Source organism: Passer montanus, unplaced genomic scaffold, assembly GCF_014805655.1.
Source record: "Passer montanus isolate IOZ18808 unplaced genomic scaffold, ASM1480565v1 scaffold21, whole genome shotgun sequence".
Classification (NCBI taxonomy): domain Eukaryota; kingdom Metazoa; phylum Chordata; class Aves; order Passeriformes; family Passeridae; genus Passer; species Passer montanus.
In genome coordinates, this window is record NW_024366703.1 from 9055274 (window position 1) to 9072994 (window position 17721).

At 38.4% G+C, this 17721-nt stretch overlaps 1 protein-coding gene across 1 annotated transcript in view; it reads right to left on the minus strand.

The window, feature by feature from the left end:
• Window positions 1-17104, minus strand: part of LOC120502029 (VPS10 domain-containing receptor SorCS1-like) — a 141722-nt gene extending 124618 nt beyond the window's left edge. Inside the window, exon 1 of the mRNA XM_039709043.1 lies at window positions 16995-17104. The gene's annotated coding sequence lies outside the window, so the exon portion shown is untranslated. The remainder of the gene's footprint in view (window positions 1-16994) is intronic.
• Window positions 17105-17721: the final 617 nt, after the last annotated feature.

Consider the following 17721-nt stretch of genomic DNA (forward strand, 5'->3'; position numbering starts at 1 on the left):
GGAGGGCCTGGGAATGCTATGCAAATGTTTTAATGCATTGTGCAGCCATCAAACAAAGAACATAATCAACTTGACTTGCAAGAACCTATGATTCTGTGAAGTCACTCCTTTTAATCCTCTCAATTTCTCCCCACTTTGACTCCATCCTTTATTTTCTTTTATCTCTGGTTCCACCTCTTTTGTTTTTTTCTCCCCTTTATATTCCAGCAGACAGGTGACTGCCTGCTCCCTCTCTGGTTCATTACTTTTCACACCTTTTCCAACTATTTAATTATTACTTGTGTTAACTCAGCATCACAACAGTCCAGTCATAGTCCAGGAGTCTGTCACTCCCATTCATACAAATATCAATAAAGTAGTTGCTGCAGAGAACTACAAAGTATAGTACCTGCAAAGGCATAAACTAAAGTGTGGGGTCAGGGCATTGTAACAGCTGAGACGTGAGGTGCTGAAGGCATGAACAGGAGCAGTAGCCCTGTAGCCAGCTAGGAAAGGTGGCATGTTAGAAACAGGAGTGCAAAAAAAAACCACTGGGCTTTGACACAACTTGCAGAGAAAACCTGGCCTGATATAAACCAGCTTTATGGCTCCCTACAGCTGGAGCCATAGGATGGATGGAGCTGTTCCTCCTTCCTAATGGCCACCACCTACAGAGCCAGTCATCTGGATCAAAGAGGAGTTGCCATGCTGCCCTTCAGTAGTCCTCTTAATCCACAGCAACACACTAAAATAGCATCTTTAAGGCAGCTCAGGAAGACATCTCCTCCTCCTCGTCTCTAGCATTAACATTTCAAAAGCAAATAAATCCTGATTCACATAAAAGGACTCAATGTCCCCACAGACAGGCTCATGCAGTGAGTTATTTGGAAGGGAGCAAGGCAGACACTGAGTTTTGCTGGTTCAGAACATCAGGGATGTGTTTCACTCCACAGCAATGAAGGGAAAGCTAAAAGGGAGTAGGATCCAGAGCATACCTAAGTGTGGGTGAACTTCAGGCAAATCCCTACTAAATTTATAGTAAAGAATACAGTATCTATAAATAAATCTATTCACTGCAGCAGTACCTGAGTAACTACTGTAGCTGTAGTGTGCAGCTATACTTAGCTACACAGCTCTGATGAGAAAAGTTACAGTTCCCAAACCCTGAGGAGGGGTAAGAAATGAGGAGACCATCAGAGCATCCACCATCTGTGTCTCCCCACTTGTCAGAAATTCAAGCCAGCAGACTTTGGCTTAATTAGCAAAGGAAAGCAGGAATCCATCTCCTGTTTAACTCTTCAGAAGCCAGGGAAGCTAGACATGTACAAACCTTCACAGATGCTGACATCAGGGACTTCAGAAAAAGCCCAGTTGAAGTCAATAACAAAGTAAAGCAGTATTGGGCAGGACCAGACAGCTGGATCTCTTCATCTGCAGGTTGGAATATCACCCGGCAGACCTGTGATACCCAAACTGTGACATGCAATTCAACTGCAAGAAAACCTGCAGCACGCAGCCAAAAATGATGTTACACTGCTTCATGGTCCAGTGGGCAGCCTAAACCCTGCCCAGGAGGAAATAAGCAAGAAGAGACTTCTCTAAAAGCATATCTATGCTGTTATAAAGCCTGTCAGCTCTACCTTGCAATCCCTGGGAGCCATCACTAAACTCACATCTGAAAAACCATCTCAGAGCTTCCCTGTTCTCTGTTGTGAATGTCTGTGGGATGAACGTTCGGGGGTCGGATAGTTGGTCATCAGGATCTACAAGCCCACCCTTCCTTCTTTGGTCTATCCCTATCTGTAATATGTATAATTACACACATATGTGTGTATTCTATCAGTATCACACTGCACTTACACTTCTAGAATGCACTGGCTAAAAGATTAATGTTAAAAACTCATGTTACCATTGTTGAAGTCACGCCATGAACTGCTAAAAGACATCATTCACAAATACTCCCTCCAGCTTAGTTTGATAAAGATAATTTATCATTTTCAATGACTGAAAAATCAAGCACCAGGAATCACAATCATATATGATTCAACCTTATCACTGCTGACCCTCCACTGATTTAGCAGGTGCACATTCTCAGCAGCATTTTAACTAAGTTTTGAACCTTCTGAGGAAAAAGCATTGTTAAATTCACAGGACAAAATGCTAGGATTTACACTGAGATTCAGATACTCATTTCACCAGTAGTTGTAGAGATGTAGACAAATTATTTAATGGTTTTTGTCTTCCCATCTGTTGTCTGGTCTTGAACTACTGGTTTCCCATGCGTGTACATACTGGTAGTTTTGTAGACAGCTAAGATTTTGTATCTATTTCTTTTAATTGTGTTGAATACAGTAGAACATGCACCAGACATCATACACCTAATACATCTGAGTAGCATATGAAACCAATAAATGTTAATTATGTGAGGTTATATATGGGGCTTTAGTACAAATATGTAAAAAAGAAAAAAAAAAAATATCAGGATAACCTGTGTAACATCTTAAAGGTATGCAGGTCCTAACATTTACTGAAATGATACATTAGAAGATCTGAAGTCCAGTATGTTGTCTGTGAGCCCAGGCTCATCCACAAGCTCAGAAATAAACTTTTACCTTCTTGCCAAATATTTTAATCTGGTTTTCTGTGCTGCAATGGCAGGAGACTGCAAGAGGAAGCTCTTCTGACATGCTAAGAAGAATAATTTAATTTTGCATTCAAAATGAGTCTTTTTATTGACTTCAGTGGATTTTGGATCAAGATCTGAGACTAGTAAAATGAATGTTAACCAAGTGAGAGCCTGTGTGGCTGAGTTTCAAACCATGGAATACCGATTAAAAATGAGATCCATGACTTACAAAAAGCTTTGATAAATTTGCATTTAAAAGCTTGTAAACCATTCCCAAGACAGGCTTGGATTCTTTTTTCCCAAGTTTTCCTTCTAATTTACTTAGTAGTCTCCTCTGTGCTTTCATATTTTTAATTTATAATGGACCTTGTTCTTATTTTCACCAAAAACTGCAATAACGTACTACGTTAGTAACTGCAATTTAAGAAGGGTAAAAAAAAATATTGTTTAACATAATAATCAAACACTTATTTTTCAAATTACTACAGCAATAATCACAATTAAAATCAGAGCAAAACATATTAATTATTCTGATTATTACTCAGCTTAACAAGGCTACAGTCTAATAATCAGATTTTACTGCATAGAAAACTTTTGGGTTTCTTATTCCTTTCTGCTCTACTATCACTTATTGTAGCTATTTTAACTTATACTGCTACACAGAAAAGGCACATTTCAGAGACATGCAACAGGTTTTAAATGGGCTTATTCTCAACCCTGCAAGAAGCAAGGTCACCTCAGGGTGATGGGGTAGCAGAGCTGAAGCCTCCCCTTCCTTTATGTTCTTGAGTCTAGAACACTGGCATCCACGTTAAAACAGCTTCTCTCCCAAATGTGAAGTCCCATCTAAATGCAGCTTTTAAGAGTCAATAAATGTTTTTACTAACTGAACACTGAAGTGTAAGAAAATTTCCCTTTTAATGACCATAAGATATACTTACTCTTTCAAAATATCCTTGGTGTGGATTATACATTTATGACAAATATTAACATAACTAAGTTAAGCATCCTCTTGAAAAAAATACCTCCAATTTTGCTGTAGTTATTGGGTCTGCTTGTTGTGGTTTTTCACTGCAGACCTCCAGACTACACTAAAATTACGGTGCTGATCACTTGAATTTATTAAAGTTCTCAAAACTCTGTGCAGGAACAATGTTGGCAATTTCTGTTCTCTCAGGCATTTTTTAGGATGGCTAATTACATTCTCTCTGCCTAAATTTCCCCTGCAGCTTAGGAAAGAGATAGTTTCCTTCTTCCTTTCCACACAAACACTTCCTGCAGCTTCACCACCTGCTGTTAGAGAGGTCCAAATACATTCTGACCTAGAAGAAGAAATATTTCAGGTACAACAGAGAAAGGAAATTGAGATTTTTTTTTGTTTGTTTATTTCACTGCTTCTTAGAAATGTTAGCTTATGCCAGCTGAGACAGGCTACCAGGTATTTTTGTATTTGTGTTTGTTTGTAGAGCCCTTCCACATACTCAAATAAGGGAAAAATATATCTTTCCTACTCTCCACAAATAAGTGAGGTGGAATATTTTTTTCTGGATTGAAACACATTAAGAAGGAGACTTGAACATAAAGAATATTCACTGAAGGTCCTGGCTGAGAGCTGGATACCTGCCTGACCCCTGTGAGAATCACTCATCACCATTAACACTGCCTGTGGTCACAGCCACCCTGTCCCTGGAGAACCCCAGCAAAAAACCCACCTGGCACGAAAGTCTGGCCCAGAAGGAAGAAACATGTGGACTAATTTCACTTTAGATTAAGCTCAAGCTGGACCACAGCAGCGTGCAGTGTGAATGATTTGACAGATTACCAAGTAATATTTTATGACATTTAGGGATGGATTTTTCAGAAGGATGAGGCATTTATTTTTCCTGAGGTTTTGCATTTTAAGGAGCAAACAGCCTTTCCACTGCTTGGATTTTGAAAGCAGACAAACTTTGAGAGAGAAAGACGTTTTTGATTTTTAGTTTTAAATTGTCTCCCACCCCAGCAAAAATAATGTTGTTTTCTTTTGATGAATCTGCTTCACTTATTCACAATTTCATTAAACATTTGCTATGCAGCAAGCATAGGAAATATCTTCTTACTGAAAGACTTGTTTTTTTCCATCTCAGGTGGTAGAGACCATATATCTCTCACACAGCAATAATACAAAAGTGTGTACAGTGTAATGTAGCACCTATTCATATAATTCCAAACAGAACATATACACACAGCTATAGTATGGCTGTAATGTAGATATATTGAACAATATTAACCTTCTTTATAGTAGGAACATACTTTTTATTATGCACATGAATTGACTATTAATAAAAACTGTTTGTACTTATACAGCACCTCACTCCAAAAAACTCAGTGAGATTTTCTCAGCAAAATAAATTTCTCTTTTGCAGAAGTCAGGAGCTACCATTTCCAAATACAAAGCTTCAATGCAGCTTTTTCAAAGTTATGTGTTAAATGAGAAAGCAGGTAAAGAAATAAGAAGTTATTGATTATTAATTTTTTTTTTACATTTGTTAAAGTCACCTCTCCAATCCTACAGATATGAAAATAACTCAGTTAACTTGAGTACTGACATCTTTGGAGATGCAGTGACACAAGCTGTAGTCACACAAGGAGCACTCCAAGTTCCTGACAGGTTGTTGTAACCTACATTAAAGTCTGTGCCCCTTTTGTTGGTGGGTGAAATTCACCCTTTTTGGATGAATTAGCTGAAGGATACCCTGGGCTGTGCCAGCCTATCACTTGTAGGAGCCAGCTACAACAGAGCCAGACTCCAAGGCTAAGCTTTCTTCACTCTGGGATCCTCCTCATCAACCCATGGCTGGTTTTGTCATGGGGTGCCCTAGCAAAATAAAACCATATACAGATTTGGCTGTATCTATAGCATTCGGGGACCTAGCTAAAGCAAGAATTTAAACTTCCATTTCTTGTGACTTAGCTCCACAAGGCTACATTGCTAAACATGCAAACTTGTTATGGTACATCTGTTGTCCAAATGGTGGAAAAACCAATGAAACTCAAGCTGCCTGCAGGCCCTGCCTGGTTGCCAACACCAGAAACACCCTCAAAGAGCCACTTCATGGCTGATTTTTCTGATCCACATCGACCATTTGGTGAGTATCAATCATGTACTTTTAGCTTAGATTATTCTCACTGAAAGAAAGGGAATCCCAAAGCATGAAGAACTGTGGGTTTTTTTATTCTCCCTGAATTTCCTTTCAGCACAGGCTTGACATGTTTGCAAATCTCATCTTCGGGGTAGGCTTAAATTCTCTCTTGAAAGACACTGAGGTGGCAGCCACACTTACATAAGAGCTGCTGTACACAGCATGATTTTAGGGGCTCTAACATCACAGGAGCAGGCTGTGACAAGCACAGCACTTGCTGCTAGCCCGTTAAGATAGACTGCTTGATCATTATCAACCACCAGGAGAGAAAAATTCTTTTATCAATATTATTTAGAGATGTGAGCTGCAGACTCCTACTCTAGGAAGAAAGGAACACCTATCCAGTGCATTGGCATACAAGAAAAGACAGGCCATGAGGCTCAAGAGAGTTCTCAGGTACACAGCACTTGCTCCTCTCGACTTCCAGAGCACAGTATTTTTATTAGCAAGGCTCACGGCATATCTGTCCTATAGTCGCTGGAAAACCTTTTCTGTAAAATAATTGGGGCACATTAGCTGAAGGAAGGGAAGAAAAAGAAGAAGGAAATAAGCCATATCATCATATGAAACATATCTACTCTTTCACTTGGATTTTTCTTATATTCCTGATGACAACTGAGAGAGAGATTAAATTTAAAGTCTCATTAAAATGTTGTTGTTGTCCCCAAGGTATATACAGATGTGGTTTGGAATTTTCCCTCTTGCCATCTTTAGAAAAGTTTCAGTAATAATGAAAAGGAGAGGAAAACCCAACAAGTTCAACCAGGCAAAGAGCCAGAGCTCCAATTACAGTACGATGGGAAAAGAGTAATAGATTTTAATTGGTGCCCAAGGGGGGAAGGTCAGTCTCTTTGCAACAATGGGAGTCTTTGGTGGTAATTGACTGAACACTCCTGTGAGAGCTTGCAAATGGCAGCAACACACTTGAAACAGCAGCAACAGGAAAGGTTTGGCATCCTGGAGCACAAGGAGAAGTTTTGCTGGTAGAGGTAGTACAGAAAGAAAACAGTGAAACACTTTAACAAAGAACGTGACTTGGGAGACAGCTCTCAGGTTTGAAATGTCAAGACATATTTTCATTAGAGAAATTTATTTAAGTTTAGAAAGGAATACTGCCATGCCACTGATGTTAGACACACAGGGGTCTGGAGCAGCGATGATCTGTCCACTGCTACACTGAATCATTGAATGCTGAATTAAGCTTCCTCTATTCCTCCACGATAATCTATTGCCACACTGCCAAACAGGCTCAAATGATTGATGTTTTCCTTTCTGCACCTTTTCTTTTTTGGTTTCTTTTTTTTTGTTTGTTTGTTTTGTTTATGTGAAAGGTTTTGTTTATATCTGTAAGCAATGCAAATGAAGGGCACAAACTTGCACAGGTGAACTTCAGTTTGTAAGTACCTCTCAGAAAGAAATGGTATAAAAGGAGATCTGGAAGATTGTGATCTTCAAGAATCAGGATCACAAGAATTAGGAGAAAAGATGATTTTGTGGCTAGGATTTCAACCAAAATCCTGTGTTTGTTTTCTGTCAGCAGCTGATTATTTTTTGAGCTCCGAAAAACATAGATTTGATCTCGTTCATAAACTAAGACTGACAATATTTCTCCTGAACTACCAATTGACCAAAACAAAAACCAAAAAAATACAACAAAAAAACCCCAAACAAACCCAAACAAAAAAAAAAAAGAAAAAAAGAAAAAAAAACCACCATAAATGAGCACAAGACTCGAGTAGAAAAAGAGAAACTGCCACACTTTCTTCCCCAGTTGATACTACCTGCGTTCATCTGCAATTGTTCTTTACTTTCTGGGAGCTGAGCAACATGGCATTAGGGAGGACATATGGATGTGTTTGTGTTTCTCCCTTCACTGCCAAAAGCTAAGCACAAGCTGCTGTCATTCAGATTTGCTAAGCTATTACACTGATTATTTACCATTAGTAATAAATGGAAGACAAGTTGTACACCAGAACCCAAAGGAACAGATTCTGCTCAAACACAGGAAAAAAAAATAAAATTCTTATCTTATAAATAGGACAGAAGAATCTTGGTCTTGACGCAGAAGGGTGAGTCACAATAACATGATTTTGTGTTTTCAGGGCTGCATAATGTCCAGGAACAGCTGTAAGCCCATTGCCATGCTTATTATTAAGGAATTACTTCTAATGGATTGTCTTCACCAGAAAGCTACATCCAGAGCACACAACATGCCCAAGAGTATAGAGTTCACAGAAATTGCCTACGAGGAAAAGAGACCAGCAACCAGACCACATACACAAGGCTAAATCCTCTAAAACATTTTCTATCTGAAAAAAAAAACACAGAAAAATAATACTCAAACAATGTGCTGTGCAAAGGACCCCTACACCAGAAGAAGATAATTTTTTTAACCATATCTGATGAAGATACATCTTCTAATTCTGCATTGTGATTAGGCACCATAAATTAAGATTTTGTTGGTAACTGTGCAGTTGCACTGAGAACTTATTCCACAGCTTTCTGTCTATATTTAGTCTGTGTGGAAAAAGGTACTGCATAAACACATAACCCTGAGAAATGTCTGCACACAAAGAATTTGTAAGGCAAGGACCAGATCACAGTTCCCTTCTAATTCTCCTTATTACCTCTAATGAAGGAATTAGGTACATGGGACTGAAGTCTGAAGACATTTTATATTTACACACAGGCAGAGAGACCTAAATGCATATGTGCACTGGAGAATTCAGTGCTTTGAATTGAAGTTGCTCAGAGCAGATTTTTAATAACAATAGAATCAGCAAAGTGATTAAAAACAAATTTAAGTACCATTATTATGTTCCACTGTTTTTAGTAGAATTTATCTTGGTAAATCTCTAAAGAATTTTTAAAGAAACATTTCAAAACAAAATGGCTTTATCTTTTTGCACCCAAAACATTGTTATTCTAACATCAATCTCTTCAAGACAGAAAAGTCGTAGATGACCTCAGCAGAAAAAAATAGCGTTTTGACTAGGAATAAGTGCTTTCAATCAATATGATCTTTTTACTTTCTCTAAATAACAAAATCCATTATTCATAATATTCTATATGCAATACAAAACTGCAAATTTGATTTCTGCTTGTCAAATACTGTGTTAATTTAAATGTTTCTGTAAAACATTATCTTTCAAAAATATTTCACCAGCTTTTTAACTGCAGTGTCAGTTTAAGAAAAAGCAACAAAAGTGTGTTGGCTGACAGATTTATGGTAACAGTTGGCCACACTCAAAATTTACTACCAAGTATTTCAAATCCTCACATGCTCTTAGCAAATGTGCACAGAAACACAGTGAAGGTACAAGTGTGACCTGAAATATTCACCATGGTATGATTTCACTCTCCCATCCAAGAAAACATGTTTAGGAAACAGTGGTCTGGGTTTGACCCACTGAATCAGAATACATAGCAAGATCTCCTCTGACAGTTCTTTGTGAACATATTTTGGTCTACTTGATTAATGTCAACCTCAACACCACCCTCAGCACTGCCTCCAACAATTGCTATTATCATTGCTCTGCTCCCTCAACAGCTTTCTCTCACTTATCCCTAAAATATTTACCTTTACAGAAACAGTGACCACATTTCAGTCCTTCTGAAATTGGTAGAAGAGATTCCTCCACAGAAAAACTGAGTTTGTGCAAATTTGTGGGAGACCCATGCCCATCTGAAAGCCACATTGTGGCAGACACAAATAGAATTAATTCTGTTTACTCCCCCCACAGCCTCCCCATGCCATTGCTCTCACAGCTGTGATAACCATTGTATTTTCTTTGCTCCCTAAGTTATATGCCTTTCCTAAATGTTTTAATTCCTTTTTTGACTGCTATTGAGAAAGAGATTGAGAGATGGGAATCAAAAGACACAATAGAAAATATATAGATTACAGTGCCTTATTTTCAGACAGTTTTGACCCTTGAATTCTCTGGTTTGTGTTAAATTTGACTCTTTTTTATTATTATCATTATTATTCTGGCACTGGAAAAATCTCTCTTTGTCCTTGCAACAAGAAACCTAAGCCTTTCACTTAGTAGCACCAAAAGGAAAAGGCCATTCATGGGTTCTGCAATATCTTTTTCATACCAGATACTTAATTATTCCCATTTTCTCCACGAAGCTTGGCTGCTTCCTCAAGGACCTCTTACTCTTCATTTGATATATGAGTCATCACTTGTTGGTCTCCAGTTCTCATGTTATTTGCATACAAGTCAAATTCCACATTTTCTTAGCAGGAGATGGCTTTCTAATTACATCCATTAATCTTTGCCATCACTCCCCTCTCCCTGCATTTACTAGCTCTTATCCATCAGCAGTTTAATAATCAAGAATATTTTTCTTGTTTATTTTCTTCACTTTCTTCTCCCTGTACTCCAAGCACAGCTAGACAGAAGGCAAAACCCCCGAGTATCCTGTCATTTCATCCTTCATTTCTGCATAGCAACATATCTAGACTGCAGAAGGAGTGAGCAGTTGCAATCTGCTGGCAAACATGCCCGACAGATTACACAATCTGCTAATTAACAGCTAGTACTTTGCTGCAGGCCTTGCAAGGGAGGGTTGAGTGGTCAATATTCAAAAAACATTTTGGGTTTTTTTTACATTTTACTATGTTATACATTTCCAAAGTGCCACAAAACAGCCATCACATGGTTATGTCACAGTGTTCTTTTCATGTTCATCACATGATGTTATGTCACATCATGTTCTTTTTCCCTTGAAGGTGAACTTTCCAAGATATATACTATGAAGACAACTTCCAAATTTCATGACCAAAAAAGTATGTTCCTACCATGACACAACAGGGAAAGGAGATAAAAGAGATTTAGTTATGTATCTTTAATACCTCAAAACCCAGAAGGTAACTGAAAAAAAAAAACTCTGCTGTCCATATTTTTAGCCCAACTTCATGGGACACTGAACAAACCCATTTTCAACCACTTGGGACCAGTTTTTCATAGGAAAAAAAAAATCAGTATTATGGCAACTGGCTTCCTTCCTGGTTTAAACAGCCTGTCTTACTTATGGAAATGGATGGAGCTACAAGTTTGAAGCTATGACAGGTCTGTTCTTGCTCTGCCATCAATCCCAGCTGCCTCTATATGGCCTGTGACTAACAACATATTGCTCCTGTGCTCTCTAAGCTGCTGGCATGTATCCTTCCTTGGGAAAAGGGGTATCATCTGTTCCAGAGTATTTGGTAAAACACAGAGGAATAAAAGGGGATAAAAGAATTGAAGGACATTCAACAAGAGATTATCTTGCATAAATTTTAATTGTCCAGTTTACAGAAAACAGGGAACAGACTCAGAAGGGAAAGAACACTTTTGAAACTCTAAAGTTGAATTCCATGGCTTGTACCTCCCTATCATTAGTTTCAACAACCAGTGTGCCCTTGGAGACTTCTGTGAGATACAAAGGCATACTGTAGTGCTACTTTGAGTGAGGAAATGTCAAAACTGCCACTATATTTGATAGGCTTACAAGAGCAGAAGTGGAATAAATGGGCTTTGATTTCACTTCATATCCAAGAAGAGATATGGATGTAGAGTGATGGCAAGGGCTTTGTGTGTAATGGCTATTGTGAGAGCTGTCATCTACTGCAGCCATGAATCAGAAAGTTTGGTAGCAGATTCTGCCAGACACTTCAAAAGTAAAAATATTCACTTTGAAAAATGAGGCTCTGCCTTCAGTTTGTTAATATGGATGTTAATGATTGTTAATTATTTGTTTCCCAATTAACTCAGTATTAAAGACAGCACCAGCTTTACAGTGACACATCTTCACTGTCTCCAGAGAAACTACCCAACTGCCAGACCATATCCAACAGATGTGAGCAACTATCCACCTTTCTAAACTAGCAAAAAGTTATCCTTGTTTGCATGTGAGATGGGAGGCAGAAAAGACAGTCTTCTGACATGGAAATAAAGTCTATACTTGTTTATCTGGTTTACAGCTAGAATTACTCTTGAATCTAAAGGTATTACAAGCAAAAGTGAAAACTGTAATTGCATTAATCCAAGGACATCCCAAGATTATCAGATTTTCCAGTTACCATCACCAGAGGCTTGTAAAACAGTTGACTTAATCCATCGTTATTGCTGAACTGCAGAAAATTAAAGACTTCTTAATTCTCAGTGTGAGACATCCCTCTTCCCATGGGTAGTGAACTGTCTGCATGTGTACAGTGCTATCCACAGAACCACCCCTGCAGCCCAAGATTATCTCTTGTAGGTTCAGGATTTCAACCCTTTTCAGATGAGGTGGAATCTTTAGCTCAAACTGCAGAATGAAACAGATTTAGGGCACTGTATTTAGAGAAAAATACTCTCTCTGAAGCAAATTATGAGGCTATAAAGAATCATTAATTGTGGTCATAGCATAGGAGACATTTCATGCACCATCCTATGTTACACAGCGTTTAATCCAAACAGAAGTTTTCATTTGAACAAATTTATGTTTTGATCTCCAAAATGCTGCAGGACAAGGTGGTTCCTCCCTTTAAAAACGTACAAAAACATTCTCAGTGAACATCTCCTTGAAATCTGTTCCCCACAACATTTAAAAGAAAAGAAAGCAACAAAAAGAAGAAAAAGCTCCACAAACCCAAATGCAATAAAACACCACCCAAAACACCCCAAACAATTCCAACCATTCACAAATGCCTTTTTGGTCTCTCACGACTGTCTCTTTGAAGGCTGGACTTACAGCCTGCAGCTAACAAGGACCTTTCCTTCCAAATAAAAAGAGGAGAGCAAGAAAATAATTGCTTTTATCTCAGCAATCACACAATGTGCTACTGGCATGACTGACAGAGGCTGCCTTCCCACTGTGCCTAATTTGCTAAGGATGCCATCCCTTGACCACCACAGGATTGACTTAGCCCACAGTGAGGTGTGCTCAGAGCTCTGCTGAGCTCTAACCCCTCCAGTACAAACTGAAAGCCTTCACACCAAGGTTTACAGAGGCTGCAAGGAGGACACAGCTGGAAACAACTTCTTCCTTGACTGAAAAAATCAACACCTGCCCTCACATTAGAGTTCTGAAAGCTTCCATAGCAAGGCAGGTCAGAAGTAATATTTTCAGAAGTGTTCCCAAACTGATTTTAGCAACTGAAGATAAGCAGACTCCTGAGAAACAGCAATGCCAGGTGGAACTGTTCACCTCTGTGGACATTTTCCACAACCCTTAGAAGAGTGGGTACAAAGGCAAGTGTAAAGCACACAGCTCCAGGTCTCACTCTTTATACAAGGGGAGGGTTTAGATTTCACAAACAGAAATTCCCTAAAGCAAATCACCTCACCTAATACCAGAGGACAGAAAGTAGCAATCAATCATTCCCATTTCAGCTAACAAGGGTAAATTTTCTACCATCTTGACTAACAGAAACTTCTGCCAATGATTCTGTGCAGAACCACCAGCCAATGCTAGAAAGAACAGAAGGCTAGGCTGCCATTCCTTTAATTTCCTTTCATTTAAAACTCATAATATAAATAAATTTGAAGCAGTTGGGGTTCTAGCCAGCATTGAAACACAAGCAATTTTATTTACAATAAATATCTGCTATCTTGGTGCTACACACTCAACAGGACAATGCTTAACACACTGTGATAAAGGTGATAAACACAAGCAGTGAATATCAAGGAAGAGGAAGGCATCTGTAATCCATTCATCTTTAAAGAGATAAAAAAATTAACACTGTTCCACACAGCAATTAAAATCTGAACAGTTGGAGGAATAAAGAAAAAAAAATCAAAGCAGACCTGTGGAAAGGGAGAGAATAAAACAAAACAAACAAACAAACACTACCACAAAAATGCAAACCCACGGGAAATATCTGATGCACTAGTCCTATTAATAGCATAAAAGTCACTGGCAGATGCTATCACCCAGCATTTGTTAATTAACTGAAGATACACAGATACAGGGGGCTTGAAAGTACAAAGAACGAATGGGCTGCACAAACTGGCTCTTTGCAGAGAACACAGTGTGCTTCCTACAAGGATCCAGCATCTAAATTAGCCAGCAGCACTTCCTGAGTCAGAGAAAACCTCCAGTTAAACAAATTCTGGAGTCCCCACCATGATCCATTCACTTTTTATGTGTGTATGCCTATGATTTTCCATGCAATGAGTAAAAACAACCTATCTGAAAGGCTTTTATAGAGAAAGACTGCAAAGCTTAGTGCATGTGACTTTCTAGGAAAATGAACGACACACTTCTATGAAAACAGAATTTCAAAGTATCTACTTGGATTTATATTTTAGTTTAGTTTGTAACCCACCAGCATTATTCCCAAACAGTATTTCTTCATGTACAAGCATTCAAATAATTTTCTTTCTCATCACAGAAGGCTCTATGAACCTAACAAATAAACCAATGTTGACATACCTAAGCCTAGGGATTTATTACACATTGCACATATCTCTTCTGGAGACTTGTTGACAAATACTCAAACAGGCTCTGTGGCTTTGGCAAGATCCATGTGGTACATTTTTTATCCCCTGATCTGTGTCATCTGTCATACGACCAGGTAGCACAGTAATTCAGTAAAAGGAAAGAAAACTAAAAAATGTTTCCACTTCTCTTAGCCAGGACTTATACATCACTAGGTTAGTAACCACTTTCTGTCATTTGCTTTGGAAAATATTGTAATTCAGAAAAATGCCAAGCAACAGCAATAGGTTGCCAGTTTAAATTGTAAATAATGATTGACTTTGTTCTAGTTTTTTTTTTCCCAAGCATCCTTTTGCAATATGACATTGCCTGTGATGTCTGGTTAAAAGATTTAATTTTGTTCAATAAAGAGACACAAACTGGAAGTCAAAAGCTTTCAGAAATAAATTGGCATGCATGGGCTGTAGGAAGCTCTGCAAATACTGGGTATTTATAGACCCTTTTTTTTTTTGTAGATGGAGAAGAGCAAATAAATTACAACAAACAATTTATTCAACATGATGTTGTTTGTTCATTTCCAGAATGTGAAAATAATCAGAAATTCATGAACAAATCTATCAATTACTTTAATAAATCCAATTACATGCATTCTACCATTCACTGTTCTAAGTGGTCTGCTTTGCAAAGAAGAGACAAGAGTTACATAAATGGTACAATTGCTTTTTTTCATTACAAGCAATCAGTCCTGAGTCAGCTAAGTTCAAAATTTACCTTCTGTTTCAATGGAACTAGTCCTAAAAGTTAAATATGTGCTAATTTTATTTTTTTTTTCCCAAAACAAGGCAACTTCAGTAAGTTAAGTACGTGCTGACCCTCCTTACAGATCACTGCTGTAGCAAGGTCTCTCATGTAATAACTTCAAGATGAAAAATGCACCATTTTCTTTTCCACTACTGAAGAAGCCTTTTCTCTCTGCCAAGGAAGGCCTTGTGGAACAAAGGACATTGAAGGCTGCAGCTGTAGTCTGAGAAATCATCACGTACAACTAATATTTAGGGAAAACACACTGTTAGCATTTGCCCAACACTAACTGCAGCAGGGTTTATAAAATTCACGGAGATTAGAGTAGTTGAGTCCTAAATTTTAAAAGTATTTCTGCAGCTATCCACCCAACCGTATCAGTGAAACAAGATGCAACTTTAAAAGTAATCAGATTTTCTGAAAGTGTTATGAGGTTTCGGGGAAGAAGAATGGATCAGGTCTTAGGAGACATAGATTCTTCCTTGGTGGCAAAATTTTTAAATAGGTTTCCTTCAGCTTTTCACTCCACAGCAGGTATAATAAAGACCTTGAACTTCAGTATTTTTGCTTTCCCTGTAGAAGTATTAGTGTGGACTTGTGTCATGCCCTCTTAGCCTTGGCTGACTGTTTGGGTTTCTAAAATTAAATGTTTATTGACAAAATGGCCTGATGTTCTACAGAGACAGACAGCATAAGGAGGACCTCCAGAAGTTCTCCTTGCAAGCCTAACTCTGCTCCTGCTAAAATAAACATTCAATCTTTCCACCAGACCATTACCTAGGTCCTCTCATCCCAGGTGTTGCAGCTTTCCTCTGGCACTGGATCATGTTGACTACAGGCCAACTTTACAGTAGACTTCTGCCAGAAAAGATAGTTCCACACTTCTGCCTGAAAGCTTTTTCCTTCCGTCTACTTAGTTTTTGAGCTGGAAAGAGATTAGTTTTCAGGCAGGTCAGTCCTGGATCCAGCTCACCAGATGGCTGCACAAACAAGGGTGACAGAGAAGGGCAGGGAGTGGGAGGATGCAGGATGCAGCCAGAGGTGATGAAGGCTCCCGGTGCCAGCCTGCACCTGGCTTGCTGAAGGACATTTAAGTGATCTGATAATTTCATTCTTCAGCTGCTAGAGAAAAGCTTCATATCTTCTTAAGGGTCAGTGTCAATGAGATGACATCTCTCCACTAATTTGGGGCCATTTAATTGCAATTTAAACTGCTAAGCATTGTCCTCTTTGGTTAGGACAGCTCCCTCTATCTTTCACAGTCTGTCTTAAAGAACTCATAATTGTTTCAGTATAATGAGAACAGCATTATAGTGACCTCAGCTACCCAAATACACCCAGCCTCCTTTACAGGTGAGTCTACTAACATTTTCTGCCAATGCAATTCAGCTTTGCCTGTAGTGACTCAAACTATGCACAAGGACTGAAAAACACAGAGTAGAAAACAAAAAAAAAAAATTTGTCAAAAATGTATCTCAAAGAAGGCATCCAGATTCCCTTCATGAATATGCCAGCATTATAAATTCATAGTAAAGTGTTAGTCACTAGGGTGTCTGAATGATTAAAACCTTCTGGGCTTCGAAGGCTTTTTCTCTGCAGGAATTTGTCAAATCCTGTTCAGTTCACCTTTGGGAGCACTTAGAAGACAAATAATGTTACATACAATCTGGCCACTGTAGATGCATTTCTGCCATTTTAACAAGTCTCTCTCTCTCCTAAAGAACAAAATCAACACCATCCAGAAGGTAAGCACACAATCACATGCATGGTACCTGTCCATTTAATAGGCATCCTTCCCTCAAGTATTACTGGTAAGTGGTATAGGTGGTACAATTTGGGTTATATTTTGATAAAGTAACACATTTTTTCCAAGGCAAGCGTGACAGAGAGATTCTTGCTACTTAAACAGTAACAGATATTGAGGAAAATAGAAGAGATGTTCAGGGCAAAAATAGCACCATAAAGTTAAAATGAGCCAACACATCGTCACCTACCTTACGTTTGTTTGTTGGGCAAACATACAAGTAGCTCAAAATAGTCTTCAGACCAACTTTATCATTCAGTTTCTCATATGTTGTCCCATAATCTGTTGACCTACAATTCAAGAGAGATTCTTATAAGTACAAACACTTAATCACAAAACCACAAGTCACTTGGCAGCTTTTCAATATAAGTCATGCTTTAAATAGCAGAATGGCTCTCCAGAGCTTTTTCAATGATTCATGTAGTATATAATGATACTTAATTATATACACACAGCATCATGTGCATGTTTATAATTTGCATTTAAATTAGATTAGGAAAACTTCAACCAGCATCTTCCCAAAGCATCTTAAACATGCACAATAAGAAATGCTACATCCTGCATACAGAAGATAATGATTGTCAGAAATGCCAAATAGCAGACAGCAAGAGACTAAAGTTATCAATTCATCATATACTACAAGCTTGGACTGGTTTTCTTAAGATGGTTCATCTCAGCACAGTCCAAAGTAGCTTCTCTAACACTGACTAGCAGAAAGGATGGACACATGTGCTTTACTCTTGCTTTAATAGCCACCATTCAGTAGAGAAAATATTTCTGAAATTAGGGTTGCCCAGAAAGACACTTACTACACATCTTGGGGAAGAACAAAGTCAACAAATAAGACTGCCTACCTAGACTTCCTGTAGGAGTTACTTTTAACATGTGACTGGAACCAAGATCAATCATCAGCAGAG